Here is a 19,040-nt window from a genome sequence, read left to right on the forward strand (position 1 = left end):
CTCCTGCTTTCCCATTTTCAAAACACTATCTGTCCTGTTTACAGTATAATGTGATGGAGTGTCAAATCTGTGTCTGATGAAATATCCATTTCCTCTGCTAAATGAGTTCAGGATGAAAAATATTAGGACTGAAATGTTCAATTCACTAAACAGAATCCACTTTTGAAGGGCTTCTCCCTTTTTAATCAGAACACGACAGTCCTTGGCATCTGAGCCATCACGTCCCCTCCCTAGGGAGACAGGTCATTGGGAAAGTAGGAATTTTATGTCCAAATTTCTCATGTTAGAATTTTCTTCTTGCTTTTGGTGGTAAAAATGAAATCAACACTGACTATGGTACCAGCCCTTTCTACTCTTCCACTGGGTTTTGCATTCATGCTTCATCTGATTCTTGAAAAACTTAACCACCACTGTCTCCTGTGCACTCCAGGCGGGGCTTAGTCTAAGATGAGTCATCGCAGAGAAGCAGGGTGTCAAGCTGTAACTTTCCATCTGTTTCCACTGGAACATATAAATGTTTCTTTCAAAAGTTATTCATATTAAGATTTTATATGAGACTCTGCACCCTGAACATGGCCGTGGCCATCAGACAGACGGAGCTGGTCAAGATCGGGGAGAAACACAAGGCAGGAGACAGAGGGCCACGATCACCTGAGTTTCCACCCCACGTGTACTTTCCAACCAAAGCAACGGTTGAAGGACAGCAGTGATGTGAAAAATCACACCTTATTAAATACAAACCCTGCCGGATATAATGACTCTTTAGAGGCCATTTTTATTTCTGACCACTTCAGGAGGATGTCCTGCTATTTTGTTTGAAAGAATATCCCTCAAACAGTTGTCCAAATGAACCCTGAAAATATTTACTGTTTTTTATTGTAATAACATCTGAAGTATACCACTACAATAGGCCACTGGAACATACAGCTAAGTGGTAGATTTGGAGGATATTGTTACTTTGAATAAACTGCTAAGAAAAATGTGAAGATACATTGTGTATGTTTTAAAAGATGAATAAAAGGTGAAAAAAGCCATTCATGTAAAAATAACATATTTCAAATTCACAAAACTGACAAAAAGTCCAATGGTTTTCAATTCTGATTTTTTATCCAATTTGAAAACTTAACTTAAAAAAATAAAATCTAATTGGTTTTATTCTTCCAAATGCTGGCACATTGGGGACCATTCCATTTACCTCACTAGGGATAGAATGCAAGTTCTCCAGATATGTTTTCTAAATAAATGATTCTCTACGTTTTTTGTAACTAAGTTATTCCAGTAAATACAACACTCAGGGAAGAAATTATTTAGAAAAACTGGATTCGGCTTAAAAATTTAAATTTAAAAAATTACAAGGATTCAACTCATACATTGTAAACACTCCATAAGAGAAGAGCATCCTGTTAATGGTCACATGTTTGCTTCCGTTACCTAAACGACTAGTTACGTTGTGCTTTAGCCTTTTTCCTAAGCTCTGTGAGAAGTGAGGAGTGACCCCACCCATCCTTGGGTCAGGGAAAGACATGAGCCCTGCGGCCCCTCATCCCCTGCAGGAAGCAGGCAAGCACATTGCTATGCAGCCAGCGAAGGTCAGGATCATCATTCTTCAGCACCTACTTTTAATTCATTTCACGTTGCAGGTCAAGAAAATGAAATGTTCAATCTCTGTGGGACACAGTTGCAAGGTAACCATGGCAGCAATCAGGCAAAATGGGGGAGCTACTGATAAAACGTGAGGAGGGCTGCCCTGCAGGTCTGTGTGCGACCCTCCCTTTGCCTGAAAGGTACGGCCACCAGCTCACCGTGGTGGGGCCTGGGTGAAGGGGCTGGTTCAGGTGTCTGGGTAGAGTAGTCCTAATACTCTTGGGAAACACAAGTTGGGCTGAAATGAGTCACGCCCCAGGGAAAATCTCGCGAAGGTGTGTCATTCACTGCAGGTTCCCTCAGGGACACACCATCCCTGCCTTCTCCATGTACTCTGCCCTCCATCCCGGCCTGAGATGGACATCCTTCCGTCCTTCCCCCACAGGATGCTCTTCTCTCCCATTTCTTGCTTTGAAAACATGTGCCTGTGAGCTGTCAGTCAGCCTCAGACAGAGGATAATTTGTGACAGAATGTGGTTGCAACTGATAGCTTGGTTTTTTCCCCCTTTACCCAAATCTATGACCGTAAGAGTGTAATTTACAAACTGCTTGGCAAAAGAGTTGTTTTAATTATTTCCCCCTCTGTTTTGTTATTTTCTTGCCGGGTTTCTAATGGTATAAACTTGTATTCTTTTTTTCTTGGTATAAATTCTAATTCTTCATGGAAAGGTGTTTTTATTCTCTTCTATTGTGCATCCTGCTTAGAGGTTACTGAACATGTAGCTCCTTTTAAAGAGAATAAATTCAAATGTACGCATTTCACAGTGGGCATTATCTAGGCTTGGATGTATTCATTAAAATGATAAATAAGCTAAATATTTCAGGGGGAAGGAGAATGAACATCATCTCCACAGATGCCCACGCTGCTGACTCCCAGTGACAGCTCCGGGTGTGTTGTTTTGTTTCGAAGACCAAAAAAAGTTTTTTTTTTTAAAAAAGGATGGTATTCCAGTGAACCTGCGTCATTTAAGGTTTCAGATATAATGTCTAACGTGAAAACTCTCAAAAGAAAGGGAGTGATTAGCCAATGCAGTGTTTGGCTGGTTTTCAACTTGGCAGGAAACAGTCTGTCTTGGTCCAGTGTTGGACGTTAAATTCAGTAACAGCAGCTCTCAGGCTGAGAACTGGATGTACTCAGCCACTGGCTCGAGGGTCTGGGCCCAGTTCTGACCACTGAACAGGCTGCATAAATTTCCCCCGAAGACCCACGGACACCAGCCCAGAAGGACACGGAGGCATCACCGCTGCCTGGAGTGGCTGAGCCCCCAGGGCCAGGTCTTCCTCTCCTGAGCAAACGGAAAGCCTTTCTAGAGGGAAGGGAGGGGGGCGTGGCTACCCAGAACCTCTGCGCGATGGTGACTAGGGCTGGCTGCCCTTGACTGTGGGGGAAATCAGTAATATTCTCCATTTATACATCAAGAGTTTATTGCACATCCAATGACGTGCCGTGTGCTGTTCTAGAAACACAGCAGTGAGCACGTGGGTAAAACAAAAGCCTCTTTCCTTGTGGAAATTAGATTCCTGTGGGACACAGACCCAGAGGTAAATGATACTGTGCAGGTTGTCAATCGGTGCTCATGCTACAGAGAAACCCGTGTTGGGTGGGGATGGCAGGGCAGGGCGGTTGCCGCTGAGCTCCGAGATGGGCTATCAGAGAAGAATTACTGAGAAATAACATGTGAGCAGAGACCAGAAAGAGGAAGGGGTGTGAGATATGCTGACACCCAGGGAGGACAGTGGGAAGAAAAAGTTTAAAGCTACAAGACGAGACTGTGAAACACTGAGGTGTGACTGGAGTGGATATGCCGGGGAAAGTGGGGGGCACAATGACAGACTTGGGGGCACCTCAAGAGATCCTGGAAGGACTCTGCTTTTCCTCTGCACGAGATGGGAGCCACGGGGGGATTCGGAGTGGAGGAGGGATGTGACCTGGCTTAGCTTTCAACAGGATCACGCAGGATCACCAGGGTCACTGGGGGCAGTGTTTAGAACAGACCATCGGGGGTCAATAGTGAAAACAGGTATGTCAGTTATGAGGCTATTGCGATAATCCACACAAGAGATTAGGATGGTCTGGAATAAGATGGCAGTGGAGGTTGTGAGACATGGTCACACTTGAGATCTATTTTGACGGTCCAGCCATCAGTATTTGTCCATAAACTGGATGGAGGGTGTGTTGATACAACATCCAGGTTTCTGGGAGGAGTGACTGGAAAGATGGGGTTACCATGTCCTGGGATGCAGAGGACTTGGAGGGGCAGGTGTGGAACGGTAGGTGGGGAAATCAGGAATTTGGTTTTGGACAAGTTAGTTTTGAGATACTAGACACCCAAAGGGGATCTCAAGTAGGCGGTGGGGCATAAAGGGGAGAGGTCTAGACTTGGGGTGAACATTTGGGGGGTTGCCAGCAAAACGATGGTCTTTAAAGCCACGAGACTCAGGAGGGCACCTGGGAGGTGAAGAGAGAGGGTGCGTCACGAGGAGGGACCAGTAACGGAGACGAAAAGGAATGGCAGATTGAGGGAGGGGGGAGGAGGGAAACCGGCGAGGAGAAGGAGGAAGTCAGTGTGATACAGGCAGAGAGGGAGCATCACCACGGAGCCAGGGAGGAGTGTGGGGATCCAGGGAAGCTCTCTTCCTTAAGATGCGAGAAATTAGGGCATTTTGAATGGTGATGCGTACGGTCCCCGAGAGAGGGAAAAGTTGATGACGCAGGAGGGAAAGGAGATGGCTGCTGGAGCAGTGACCTTGAAGGGGCCGGAAGGGATGGGCCTGGAGAGAGTTGTACAGAGAGGTAAGGGGGCGAAGGTCTAGGGGAAGAACGGGGAGGTGGACACCCGGGCTCCCTGAGAAAAAGGGCCTCATGAGATGAATCCTGATGATCTCAAGGCAGATGGTGACGGACATGTGCGGGTTCGGTGGGGTTGCAGGTTTATCCAGGAGCACAGAGCTGGGCCCCCTCCTCCCTCCTCACAACTAGATGAGGAAGGGGAGGAGGAGGAGGAGGAGAAAAGGCAGAGAGGGGCTCTGCTCCGAGTTCCATCCCAGTGAGCAGATGGGATGGACACTGATAGTGAGCCCATCGGACGCGGGAGCATCTCTAGGATGGACACAGGGAATGGACGCTTGCCTGAGCCATCCTATGCCCGTCCCTGTGATGCGGCCGATCTTGTTTTTCACAGTCTTCAAATAAACAGCTCCTTTTATGCTCCAGGCCCTGTAAAGAGGCTCTGCAGGGGACTCGAGATGAGCAAGACGAGTGACATCTCAGCCTTCCGTGCCCGATGCAAGAGGCCACGAGAGGTGCCACGGGTGAGCTTCAAAACCCAACTGGAGGAAAGAAGGACGCTCCCTTTGGAGAGCAGTGAAGGCTACGGCCTCAGCCAGGCCAGGGGCCTCCGATGTGTGTGATGGGAACTGCAAGGATGCAGGGGCTCACGGAGGGCACCCCACTGGCCGCACATAGTGCCCTCCGGTCTAAGAGCGCCAGGCACTGGGTGGATGTCGGTGCCACTCATGGAAATACCTGGCCTGCTTCCTGATGGCGGAACTGGTGTTTGGGTTCGACATTTGCACTGAATTCAAACAACAAAGTACCTCATTCTCACAACATGCAAAATCAAATACCAAAATTCCACTTCTGGTACTTGAGGGGGGAAAGAGAGAAAAGAGTCGGGGGACAGCAACCATGGGAAGTTGCTGAAAAGAGAAACAGGAGGTTGAGAAACCTTATGAGAAAAAACAAAATGGAAGCTGTGGAAACGTAAGAATATTGTTTCTCCGAGTGTGTTTCAAAGAGCACTAGTCCCCAGAGATATTCTAAAATATCCATTGGGGAAGCCTCAGCCACTTTGGACTAGCATTTTTATGACTTTATGGAATAGAAAATCTATTTCAAATAATTTTCATAGTTATTTTTCACCTTTTGCAGAGGTCTTTTTTTTTTTCTTAAAAATAGCAACACCCTGGTTTTAAAGATTATTGTCAGTTCTTTCATGTCTTGCTGCTCAGAAAATTAGAATTCCTTGCTATCTATGTTTGGTTTTTCCAGCTGTACCTTAACATTATATATAATCACGAAACATCTCCAAGATTTTTCATTTAAATTGTACATCATTGTTTCTCCTTCTGGGAATGCAAAGTCAGTCAGTACCCCTGGAATAATCTCTGTTCACACTTTATGTATTATTTGTAACCTGATTATGCTTTTGAATTTATCATTCTTCCTTTGTACCTCATTTCCACTGTAGGGCATGCAGGGCATGTATGACGTACAACTAATAATCAGAAACATAATTTTTCATATAAAACTGAGATGCTAGATTGTTTGATATATACCGTCTCTAAAAAATTAATCTACTTTTTTATTTTTGTTCTAATTTCATGACAGTTACTGCTCTCATTTATTGATGGGGCCTACAGCCTGTGGGTAAGATGATCAAACCCTTATAACTTACTTTCTGGAAGTTTCCAGAGAATTATTAATGCCGTTACTGGTCTGATGAAATGGCTTTATTTTTTCCATCTGCATTTCTCAAATCACCGTCAAGTAATAAAATGAGTGAACAGCTTGTCAATAAGAAGGCATCAACTGTGTTCACCTTTCATATGAACTGAATAATCAATAAAGGAAATGTGAGTGGGTGATTTTGAGGATGTTACCACTTCAGAGTGGGCATTTCCAACAGTTTGTTTAAAACTAAACTTTGAAGGCGTTAAAATAAAAATCAACTGTCCCTGACATTTTTTCCATACTTTGTGTCTTGGGTCATGCTTATGTTTAGCTCTTAAAAATCATTTATGTGGGAGAAAGGATCACACAGCATCCTGCACAAAGCAGTAACTGTTTGCAAAAGACCCTTGCAGCTTTTTCTGCTGCTTGAAATTGGTCATTCACTCTCTTATCAAAAAGTAAGTGTACCTAATAAATTCTATGTGCTTGCTAGAAAAATCCGTATTTCTGAGGTTCAAAAAGTGTACAGGGTATAGCAAACTGCCTGCAGAAGTGTGACATGTCTTTTTACAGGCCAATGAGCCACACACACAAAAAGTGACCCTTAGAGACGTACTGAGGATCCCTGGGGTCTCAGCAGAGAGTGGGGTCACATCATCCCCTGACTCTCATTTACTAAGCATATAATTTTCCTCAAACAATGAAGTTATTTAAGAAATAAGCCTTGGGCTTCCCTGGTGGCACAGTGGTTGAGAGTCCGCCTGCCGATGCAGGGGATGTGGGTTCGTGCCCCGGTCCGGGAAGATCCCACATGCCACGGAGCGGCTAGGCCTGTGAGCCATGGTCGCTGAGCCTGCGCGTCCGGAGCCTGTGCTCCGCAACGGGAGAGGCCACAACAGTGAGAGGCCCACGTACCGCAGAAAAAAAAAAAAAAAAGAAATAAGGCTTACATTAGTTGTATCATTCGGTTCAATATATTTTAGAACAGAAGTTCTCTAATTACAGAGGCTTCAAGAATCATTCCAAGAGCTTCTGAATATGCAGATGGCTGGGTTCCCCAGGGACTCCGGATGGAAGGTCTGAGGTCGGACCCAGGAATCTGTATGTTCCGCCCTAGGTAATGCTCTACACGACATGAGGAAAAATCCAACCGGAGAACCATTGGTCCTAAATATCTTTGAGGAAGGTTTTCACAGACTATGGCAAAATGGGAAAAATACTTAATTGGGTGGTTGTTTATAAAATACCGCCTAATATATTAATATCTTACTTTATCATTTAGCCAATGTCCTTCATTGCACTATTTTAAAAGATCCTTTGACACAATGAAAAGGCAAACCTGGTGGAATCAAACCCTGGTTATATGATCACCCAGAGTTAGTAGGGATTGGAAAGGGTTCTTAATTGTAAAGGAACCTAAAGTACGCCGACCAACTGCCCAGGTGCTACTAAATCAGATGGAAAGGAAGAAGGCTGGTCTTCGTGAAGACCTCCTTTGTGCGCCAGGTGTCTTACGTAACCTTTATTTAACATCACACCATGAGGTATAATTAATGCCATTCTACAAATGGGGAAACCGAGGCAGCAGAAGCAGTCAGGAAGAGGAGCTTGTCTCAAGCCAGTGAGAAGGGACATGAGAGTGGGGATGAGGGGGTGGGCGCTACACTCGGGATCCCGGTGTGACCCTGAAGCCCACGGGATTCACTGCATCTCCACTTCCCCCAGGAACACAGTAATCACTCGGGTGGTTACGGCTGACATGCTGGAAAACAAGACTCCAGCTTAAAACATCATGACCAGTTGTAAAGAGGAGAGCCTAACAAAAGGTGAAGATAAATCAAAGTGCAGAACAATGCCATAAAGAAGTTAAAATCCTGCAAGAAAAATAAGACAAACAGATGAGGGCTAAGGACGCCCCAGGCCTAAGTCCAGACAAGAGAGGCCGATCACTGTGGTTCTGAACTGGACCAGAGGAGTGACGTGCATGCGGTCCTTCCAGCACACAGCGTGCTGGTCAAGGCTGAAAGGGAATCAAACAAAAGAAACACACACGATCGGCAGGGTGGAAAAGAAGGGTTGTGATAAAACGTAAAGGGCACTTATCTAACCAAGGACGGACCAGCAGGTGCCATGGCTGGTCTGGAGCTTCCCAAGAGGAAGTACTATTTCTCACCCACTTGTGACTTGTAAGCATTAACCCAATGTCTGTAACCTAGTGGTCATCTGATAAGTCTTTCCTGAATGAAAGTCTTAAAACACAGAAGTTTTTTTTCTTTTTTAAGTAAATTTATTTATTTTTATTTTTGGCTGCGTTGGGTCTTCGTTGCTGCGCGCAGGTTTTTCTCTGGTTGCATTGAGCGGGGGCTACTCTTCGTTGTGGTGCACAGGCTTCTCACTGCAGTGGCTTCTCTGGTTGCAGAGCACGGGCTCTAGGCACGCGGGCTTTAGTAGTTGTGGCTCGCGGGCTCAGTAGTTGTGGTACACGCACAGGCTTAGCTGCTCCGCGGCACGTGGGATCCTCCCGGACCAGGGCTTGAATCCATGTCCCCTGCATTAACCACCTGTGCCACCAGGGAAGCCCCAGAGGGGGAGGTTTAAAAGAGAATGTTGACCATGTGCCATCTGTGTACGTGAGTAGAATCTTTTTGAATGTATAGGCTTAAACAAAGGCAGGAGTCCATATTCCTGCAGAGAAAATCTGCCCCTTTTTCCTCTCTGTATCCTTGGTGCCTAGAATGTAGCATGTACTTAATAAAATTCCGAGCAAGGAAATGAATTTGGTTTTCCAGAAAGGAAATTTTGACCCTCAGCACGTAAAAAAGAAATATATTACAAAGGAGATTTATTTACTCTATCCTCAGGTTGAAGAACAGTCACCTGGGCTTCCCTGGTGGCGCAGTGGTTGGGAGTCTGCCTGCTAATGCAGGGGACATGGGTTCGGGCCCTGGTCTGGGAGGGTCCCGCATGCCGCAGAACGGCTGGGCCTGTGAGCCACAACTACTGAGCCTGCGCGTCTGGAGCCTGTGCTCCGCAATGGGAGCGGCCACGATAGTGAGAGGCCCGCGCACTGCGATGAAGACTGGCCCCCGTTTGCCACAACTAGAGAAAGCCCTTGTACAGAGATGAAGACCCAACACAGCCAAAAATTAAAAAAAAAAAAAAAAACCCAAGCATTTGAAGCCTTTAAAAAAAAAAAAAAAAGAACAGTCACCTGACTTTAGGTCAGTTTACCTCCCTGCCCAATGTCTAAAAATTCAAAAAATGCTATACCTTCTTCATCTCCTTTCCCACTGCCATGGACCTGGTTTATTTCTCTTCTGGATTTTGCTCTTGACTGCTAAGGAGACATCCCAGCCGGCCTCTTAGACACTCCAGCCACACTGATCTTCCTAAAGAAGAGCCCTAATCATGCCATTCTTTCATTTAAAAAGCAAAACAAAAAACCCCAAAGCCTCCTAATGCTTATTACAAAAGGCAGCCAGGCCTCCTATGAACCGGCTCCCAGCCAGCCCCTTTCTTAACTTTATGCCTCTTCTCTCTCTACCTTCCTGCATCTACCTGGGTTCCAACCAAACGGAGATGCTCAGTCTCCCCCACCCCCCACATGCAACATCTCCCCTTTGGTCCTGCCACTCCTTCTCCGTGGACCCATCGCTACTCACATTTCATAGGTTCAATCCTACCCGTCCTTCAAAGGCCACCTAGCCCAGCACTGTTCCTGTGCCTTTGAAGGAAGTATTCTCTCTCCTACTGAACTGCTATAGCACCTTCTTTTCATCCCTCGTGACTATTTTCAACCTTGAGTTCAGTTATTTTGGTAAGTCCTTTATATTACATGCTAATATGTGATCCTTGGGACAAAGCTGGTTTTACTTTTCGGCCCTCACGTGACCTGGCCCAGAATCTTATTACGTGCCCACAGTTCACGCTGAATCACAGCTCTCTCCCAATAAGTCTCACTTCAATTTTTCTGTCTTTCTCGTCTGTACTCTCTTCACAGCTGACCTATTCTTTTTCCATTTGCGTTAAAGTTCTCAGACATAGGGTGATGGGTATAAAAGGAATGAAAAAAGAGGAAAAAGTAGAAGTGTAAAGACAAGTCCGATTTTGTGGTCTTTCCTCCACCGATCCCTGGAATTTAGCGGGGAGTTACTAAGATGAGTGGGGTCTGCGGCTGCCTTCAGATGATCTTCCGTGGCCATCAAGACAACACGCTGAGAAGGAAGGACCATCTGAGCCTTGGCCCCAGGGACCATGCCGGAGATTGGCCAGGGCACAGAAGGCTTTCCTCAGTATGTTGATGACAGATAAAAGTCTTTGCCAGTAAATTTACTGACCAAACTTTCACCAATGATAAAATGAGATTACTAGGAAGAAAGAGGATGGAAATAAATACTAGTGGCAAAATGTCATATTTCCAGCACCAAAACAGTGAGATATATATCCATGAATGATGAGAAAGTTAACTGGGTACATATCAGAGAGACAGGAAATGAGTATCTGTCAAGAATAAAGTGTTATAAACTCAATACTTGTAATGATTAGGTAGCTGTAGACCATTCTTCATGATCATATGTTGAATTTGTTTTAGAAGTCTTTAAATGAGTCAAAATTTCTGTTGGAGAATAATTACAATGGTCTGGGACTTTTTAGAAAGCAAAAAAAAAAAAAAAGGAGAAACTTCTAAGATAATGCTAATACGATTACAATTATTATGAGTAATTTTATTTAATAAAATGGTTATATCATTCCTATGACCTTACTTTAGAAGCATTTTCTAACTTCCTTATTACTCAGAGAAGAAATAAAGTAGAAATCTGAAAATTCCCTTTATTAAGCCTTTAAATTGGCTAAAAGACACATGGTGTGTGTGGGGGGGTGTGTGTGCACACACATATTTATACATAAATATATGCCAATGTCTAAAGAGATTATTCAAAGACATACACGAAGTACCCACCAAATTGGTAATACCCCACAAGGTTTTTTTTTTATCACGTTTACTGTGAAGTTAGATATAATCTTGAGTAAAAAAGAACAAAATTAAACCACTGCAAGGAGAGCACCTAGGCAAAAATCCCAGAAAAAAATTGGTATGCTGATAATGTGTTTTGACCAAGAACTCTAACTTGAGTAAACTGTTGTAATTAATAATAAACCATAATTAATCATCATTAGCAATACCAATAAGTACATTATACAGATTAAACTAAACATCAGTTACATGGCTAAAGTGATGTATTGCTTGGATATTTACTGGAGGAAATGGGAAAACTCATCAGAGATTCTCATAGACGTGCTGAACACATGTCATTTATTAATTCCCGGGCAGGTGCCAGGCTGATTTTCAAAGACTGCTTCTCAGAGATAGTTATTCACTCTTCTGAATGAAAACAACATGTTGAAGAAAACTTACGTTGCTTCTCCTTCCCTTACAAACCGCTCTATATTTTACCAACTTCATACCCAGTGTCTGAGAAAGGTACTCAGTGAGATAATCTATCATCCCTCTCAATAGAGTTCTATTAAAGCACATCGTCTTGTGCTCCCTTGAGAACCAGTGTAACTGAGGGACAAACACAAAGAGAGGTGTCCACATCTAAACCAAGGACAGTGAGGAAGGAACAAACGAACCCCCAAATGGCCAGGACCACAAAAGAAAGCCTGGCGTTTTATTCCGTGCACTGGGCTACAGGGAAGTGCACACTAGGTTAGGCACTGCTTTGGGCTATTACTGCTTCAAATAAAGCGGCGGTCTTTGAAAATGCAGTGATTTTTTTTTTTTTTTCCATCAGCAGCATCATCACCACTGTTGCCAGTGGCAAGAGAAAAGGCTGGGTCCTGCTGATGCTGTTTATATCCCAAAGGCAGGTAAGTGGGAAATATCATCTGTGGGAGACTCATCACAGGTCCTGACATAAAATAATCACTGCTCTCATGCTCCAGTGCTCGTGGAGATCCCAGTAGCCACGTGCTGTTAGTGTAGATAACACCTTACCTGGCATCAAGAAATCCATTCATTTTCTGGGAAGTTCATGTATGAACCTCTAGGAAGGGCAGGGTCAACATTCAAGCCTGGGAGGGGCAGTGGCCTGCATTAATTACGTTGTTCGCTTGAAAGCCCTAACAGCCATAAACGATCCTCTATCAGGACAACAACAAACAACAAAGCCACAGAAGAAGTTACCAGCAACTGCCAACTCCTCTGCCTTGACCCGCAGCCAGCTATGTGAGAGGTCCTTTACATATGCTATTGTATTAATTCTCCCACCGCCCCCTGTGAGGTTAAGAAATAGTATTCTCACGTTTTACAGATATGGAAGCTGAGTTTTGGAGTTTAAGAGATTTGCCCAAGAAGTCTGGACCTGAGCTCACTACCTTTTATCTAAAGCAAATACTTTCTGAATTGTGCGCTGGGACCCAGAGGTTCCCTGAGAACTGCCCTGTTAAATCCAGGCCCAGGTTCCTGTCTGACATGTTTGAAAATGGCCCTAGGAAGTGTGGCTTTGAAGATGATCTGGAGTCTAAACCCGAGGGCCTTCACTGTTCCCTCTGAGCTGGTCAAGGGTAGCTGCGACTCTTGCACTTCCCCATCATTTGTCCCTATAAGGCAGGTGGGAGAGAACACGCAGAAGCTTGAATCTGGGCTTTATCCTGAGAGGCCCACCACTGGCTTCAAATTTCTTTGAAGTCTCGAGCTCTATTTTTTTTGAATGGAGCATGTAAATGTTGCCTTTTGCTCTGTGATATACTGATTTTTAATGCAAATAATGTTTTAAATGATTTACCACCAAGGAAAGTGATACTCCCTTCTGGAAGCCCTGGATTCCAGTCTGACAAGCATATGAGATGGGAAGGCAGCTAGACAAGGGTTACAGTTCCACAAAGGAGAGCGACCCCTCTTTCCCCCTTCCCCTTGGGGCAACCTTTCCAGAGAGAGAGATAGAGACAGGTTATTTGATTAAGAATATATGGTCCCTAAGCTAGAAAAACCATGGCCTGAGAACGAATCAGACATTCAAAGCCGAACCCAAGATTCTCTCACGTGAAAACAATGACAACTCTAAAAGCCGTACATATGTGCCTGCGTGTGCCTGTGTGGGGGGATTTGAATATGCTAGAACTTCAGAAGTCAATCTTCTTAAAGACTTTGGGCCTCCCCGTCAGCCCTCTGGAGACACTGATGAACAAGTTTTGACATTGATATTGTCAAAAGGGCAAATAAGATGAGGCACCTGGGTTGAAAGGACTGTGCTTTTTCAACTTTCTGTTTTGGTCCTGAACCTTTCCCTTGATTCTCATATAAGGTCAGTAGAGTATTTAAAATAAGAGTTCTTTCTCCAGAAAAGAGTTTTGTCTATGCTAGATCTATCCTTGAAGTTTTCTTGATTTGCTTCCTCAACATCTTGCCCTGTTAAGATGCTGGAGGAAGTTCTGACTTCTTTCCCATTCTGACTCAGTACACTGGCTCACACCCATAAATACTTTAAAAACCTCTCACAGGGACTTCCCTGGTGGCGCAGTGGTTAAGAATCCGCCTGCCAATGCAGGGGACACAGGTTCAAGCCATGGTCCGGGAAGATCCCACATGCTGTAGAGCAACTAAGCCCATGTGCCACAATTACTGAGCCTATGCTCTAGAGCCCGCGAGCCACAACTACTGAAGCCCGCGCACCTAGAGCCCGTGCTCCGCAACAAGAGAAGCCACTGCAATGAGAAGCCCGTGCACCGCAAGAAAGAGTAGCCCCCGCTCGCTGCAACTAGAAAAGGCCTAGATGACCCAACGCAGCCAAAAATAAATAAATTAATAAATTTATAAAACAAAACAACCACCTCTCACAAATACTAAGCATTTTACAGTATTCTAAAAATACTTACTTATAGGAGAAACTAGTCCAAAGTCAACCAAAAATGCGCAGCAGTAAGACATGGCCCTTTGCCTACAAATTCTCAGTGGAATTCACTGGTTTCTTAGACATTAAGCTGTTCGAATTCATGTTGATGCCTTATGTTCTAAATGGTAGTCACATTTTTCTAAAGCAAGTAAAGTGCTGAAAACCGAAGTATCACAATTGGTATCTATCAACAATAGTCAGTGAATGGCTACAATGTTGTCTAGTTCCATGCTAGCCATTGAGGTAAAAAGAAACACCTAGTAAAACAGGTATTGTCACTCAGCTTTAATAAATATTTTTTTGAAATATCCAGGCCTTTTCCATGTTAACTGATATCAAGTATGAATTAGCATAATTTCACTATAAAATTTATACTATATATTCCTTACAGAAAAGGCAAGAATAATTTAACTCAGTGACATAAAATCTTTTGTGCAAAATCTCTATTTTTTAAAACTGCAGGCATTCTTTTTCCCAGTATTTTGCATCTTTTACCCAAATTTTAGTTTATTTTAAGCTCAAAACTTTACTTTCAGCATTCCTTTTGGATATGTACAATGCACTAGATTAATAACAAAATTATAAGGTAGATTTCCTAAAATATAAAATCTCAATTTATGCTTTTCAAGCCAGGAAGCTCTATGCCTTAAGCAAATAAAAGACAGTTAAACACATTGTTTTATTTTCCTTTATCACACTGCTGATAGAAAGAGAAAACACAAAAGGATACTGAAAAATTAAATTGCTCTCTTACACTGAAAATCTTTTACATAGAAATTCTAAAGTTTATGCAGTAAAAATGGAAAACAACACTATTTCAGGGTAATATATATCTTTTAAAATATATTATTTCTGAAACTAAATGTTTGACATTTGACTCAGTGCTTCCTTCCAAAAATGACAAGGAAAAAGGAACAGAATCTTCCCTGGCAGTCCTGTATCCTATCACCATTGTCTTGTAACTATACCATTTTATAGATGAAACTGCCATAGCAAAATGACAAATATAACACATAAAAGAACAGAAAACGGCAATAAATTACCAGTGACACTATAGCCCATTAAAATGCATTCAGCTGGTGTTGCAGGAAGAATAAAAATTTCCCCTCACTTTATATTCTTCTAGATGAAAAGGAAATTTTAGAATCCTCAAGCAACCCTTATAAGAGATGCTGAAATTCCAACCAAATTCTCCTCACATTAACTGCCCATGTTGGCCTCTGAAATGTACAGCACTGATACCCTGTTCCCTCTTTACTAAGAAATGCCCAAGACGGGGCATGTGAATTGCTAATCCTCTGTACTGATAGGATACTGCATTTGAAAAAAGCCAGGACACCTAACTAGTTGGAAAATGGTAGGTCTTACTCAGCCACTATTTCCAATATATTGATTATCGGCTTCAATAAAGAGTTTGGCATTTTAATTGATAAGGAAGCCTAAAGGAGGCATTTTCTTTGCTTAATTTTCACCCAAAATTCTCTCAAAAGGTCCAATAGAAGCTCTATGACTCTATGACTGGGGAATAATAGGATAGTACATTTAGAGCTCAACTGATTATAAGTTAACTTATTTCATTATGCACTTATCGTATTACAAAGAGTTCAAGAAACTGGTAAATTTGTTGAAGTGGGTTATTTATTGAACTGTTTTATGTCGGTCCTAACAAAGATGGTAGACAGAAGTTACACTTCCTCGAATCCTCATCTCTTAACGCAGAGCTCATTACCCATCAAGCTCTCCAAGGAGATGAGAAGGTCTTCAGTGTCAAGGATGAATGAGGGAAGCTTGCCTCCTAAAGTACGGACAGTGGATGCTCGTGGAGCAGCGCAGAGCACAGCCACGACAGCTAAGGGCTTCAGGGACTGAAATGCTGCAACTTATTTCTATCAGAACTGAACTGTACGACCTTCCTGGAAGTGCCGGACGGGAGGTTGGCCATCGGAGGCCCATGGGACACTTGGTCACGTGACACTCTGTACCTCCCAGAGACCCAGTCCTGATGGCGTGATGGTCAGGAGCCCCTCTCGGGGGATGTTATTTTTTAAAAGTGGTGTGGAAATTAGTTCACACCTTTAAGACCATTTTACCTTTTACAAGTGAATTCATTCCATCAGAAAATGAGAGCTGGTCTCTGAGTACCTTTCACGTGCCCAGCTCTGAGTGGCAGGTTGTGGAAAGTATAGAGAGACATACAATATGGTCCCTGGAGTAGTAGATAAAACCATTTCCACACAGCAACGAAGAGTCTGAATGCCACAGCTAAAAGATCCCGCACGCTGCAACTAAGAGCCAGTGCAGCCAGAATAAATATAAATAAATAAATTAATTTAAAAAAAACCCACCTATTTCCACACATATTTCATAGTAGACACAAGCAACTATCTCCAGTACAACACTTTATGAGCCTAATGACTGAATTCCTTTTTTTTAACATCTTTATTGGAGTATAATTGCTTTACAATGGTGTGTTAGTTTCTACTGTATAACAAAGTGAATCACCTATACATATGCATATATCCCCATATCTCCTCCCTCTTGCGTCTCCCTCCCACCCTCCCTATCCCACCCCTGTAGGTGGTCACAAAGCACGGAGCTGATCTCCCTGTGCTATGGGGCTGCTTCCCACTAGCTATCTATTTTACATTTGGTAGTGTATATATGTCCATGCCACTCTCTGACTTCGTCCCAGCTTACCCTTCCCCCTCCCTGTGTCCTCAAATCTATTCTCTACATCTGCATCTTTATTCCTGTCCTAACCCCTAGGTTCTTCAGAACCATTTTTTTTTTCTTTTTAGATTCCATATATATGTGTTAGCATATGGTATTTGTTTTTCTTTCCGACTTACTTCATTCTGTATGACAGACTCTAGGTCCATCCACCTCACTAAAAATAACTCAATTTCGTTTCTTTTTATGGCTGAGTAATATTCCATTGTGTATATGTGCTGCATCTTCTTTATCCATTCATCTGTCGATGGATGACTGAATTCTTGAAAGGGCAAAATATAACTGTCTGCAGCTAAAGCTGGTGAGACTTTATCTCAGTGCACATATATTCAAGCAGTATTGCTGAGTTTTATTATCCTTTATGTTCTTTGCCAGTTTTGATTCATATGCATGCCCCGGTAAATAGCGCTCAAAATAAATGCAGTGGTGATCTCGGGCAAGAGGCTGAATGAAACCATCCCACCTCCAAGGTACTCAACGTGTTGCTAAGATGTGTGGGAACCTGTCCCTTTAGTTTCCTATCATGTGCTCTTTCATGCTGATTGTAGATGATCAATAACCCAGGGCAGGGACTCAGACTGTATCAACTCCCTGGAATTTAGCTCTTCTATTTGTATCCACTCACTCTGCTCTTTTCCTCCAGGCTGGTGGATGATCTTCCATTTCTTAGAGTTTTATTTCAGTCTCTTGGCCTCTTTCACCTCTCCTCCAATGTTTCCAGTGCGGCTGGGGTGTCTAGTGCAGACGTGAACCTGTCTGCCCCTCTTGCAAACACCTCAGTGCTTCCTACTGTTCTTGATCAAAGCCCTTACTGTAATTTACAGGGTCACGGTCGACCTCCTTTCACCTGTACAACCTGAGTGCTCACGCATCCTTCCAGCCACGGTGGCCGTTTTCCAATCCTTCATTCTTGCTCAAGCTACTTCCCACCCTGGGGCCTTTGCACATGCAGTTCCTGCCACTGACTGAGCTACAGGTCAGTGAATAACCCTACCACCTTCACGCTGTAGCCAGTCCTTGGAGTTACAAAATGTGGCTAAGACCTGCTTTCAGTTATGTCTTCATCTTACAGAGAACCTTGGGTCCACAGAAGGACAAACACTGCCTCTCTGCATTTACCCTGCCCCAGATTACTGCTCACAAACAGCACCAAGGACCCACTGGCTGGGTCTGACAGGCGGAGGTGGAGAAGTGGACAGACACAGTCTGGGACTGGGAGTAAAACAGATAACGTTGCTGTGAGCGGGTGGGCCTCTCTCCAAACAATTCAGTGAAAAGGAAACTTTTCTATGGCTCTGGACAAAAGAAACGGCTGATTAAAACTATGCTTTTGTAAATGGGTTGCAAAACCATGAGTCTATTTTATTTGCAATGGAAAGGTCGACTGAATTAGAAATATATACTACAAGGAAGAGACATATTTGGCAATTAACATAAAATCAGTCAAAAGTAGGCAAAATAAACCAATGTCAAAAGATTCTCACCTTCATTCAAAATTTGTTCAAAATTTACCTATCATAGTGAGGAAAGCTATAAAATACCTAGGAATAAATTTAACAAGGAAAAGCATCAACTGTGCAGTCACGCAGTAAATAACTTTGAACACCCTCTGGTAGAACAGGAGAGACAGACAAAGCCCTGCTCCCATCACATCCTAGGAGGGAGATACAGAGTCATCAGGGAACTTCCAAGAGAGGCAGAGTGATGGGCCGGCCGGTGGCCAGGGGGCCACCAGGCCATGGACTTCGGGGACCACGGTCTAGGGAGGTCTCCCGAGGAAGTGACACTTGTGCTGAACCTTGGTGCTGAGGAGCAGCTGGTGATGGGAAGGCGGGGGACAGAGCAAGTGCAAACAGCCGGCGCAGGATCAGCTTGGTGATCTGGAGAAACAGAAGGAAGATGGGCGCTGAGAGTGAGGGATGTGAGGTGAGGATCTGTGAGGCCGGGCCGGAGGGTGCAGCCCCTGCACTGTGATGCCAAGCTCGGAATTTATTCTGCGTGCCATGGGAAGCTCTTTGATGGATTCTGAAAAGGAGTGACGGGGCCAGGCTTCGATTTCACACGCCAGGTCGTCTGCGACGTGGACAATGAATGAGCAGGGAGTCGTGGAAGCGAGTCGGGGACCCGTCAAATGCCTGGGGGGTGGTGACCGTGGGAAGGTGAGATGTGCCTGAACTTGGAATATCTTTTGGGGGGAGACTAGACAAAAATGACTTATATATTAAAAAAAAACTCCAGAATTGTATTAAAAGTCCTACGACAAGATCCGAATAAATGGAGGAATCTATCGTATTTCCCACAGTGATGATGATGCATAA

At 43.8% G+C, this 19,040-nt stretch overlaps 1 protein-coding gene across 3 annotated transcripts in view; it reads right to left on the reverse strand.

Annotated features, from left to right (window-relative positions):
• PTPRM (protein tyrosine phosphatase receptor type M) overlaps positions 1–19,040 on the reverse strand; it is a 748,579-nt gene that overhangs the window by 239,526 nt on the left and 490,013 nt on the right. The window lies entirely within an intron of this gene.

Source organism: Mesoplodon mirus (genome assembly GCF_964341445.2).
Source record: "Mesoplodon mirus genome assembly, chromosome: 13".
In the NCBI taxonomy this organism is placed as follows: domain Eukaryota; kingdom Metazoa; phylum Chordata; class Mammalia; order Artiodactyla; family Ziphiidae; genus Mesoplodon; species Mesoplodon mirus.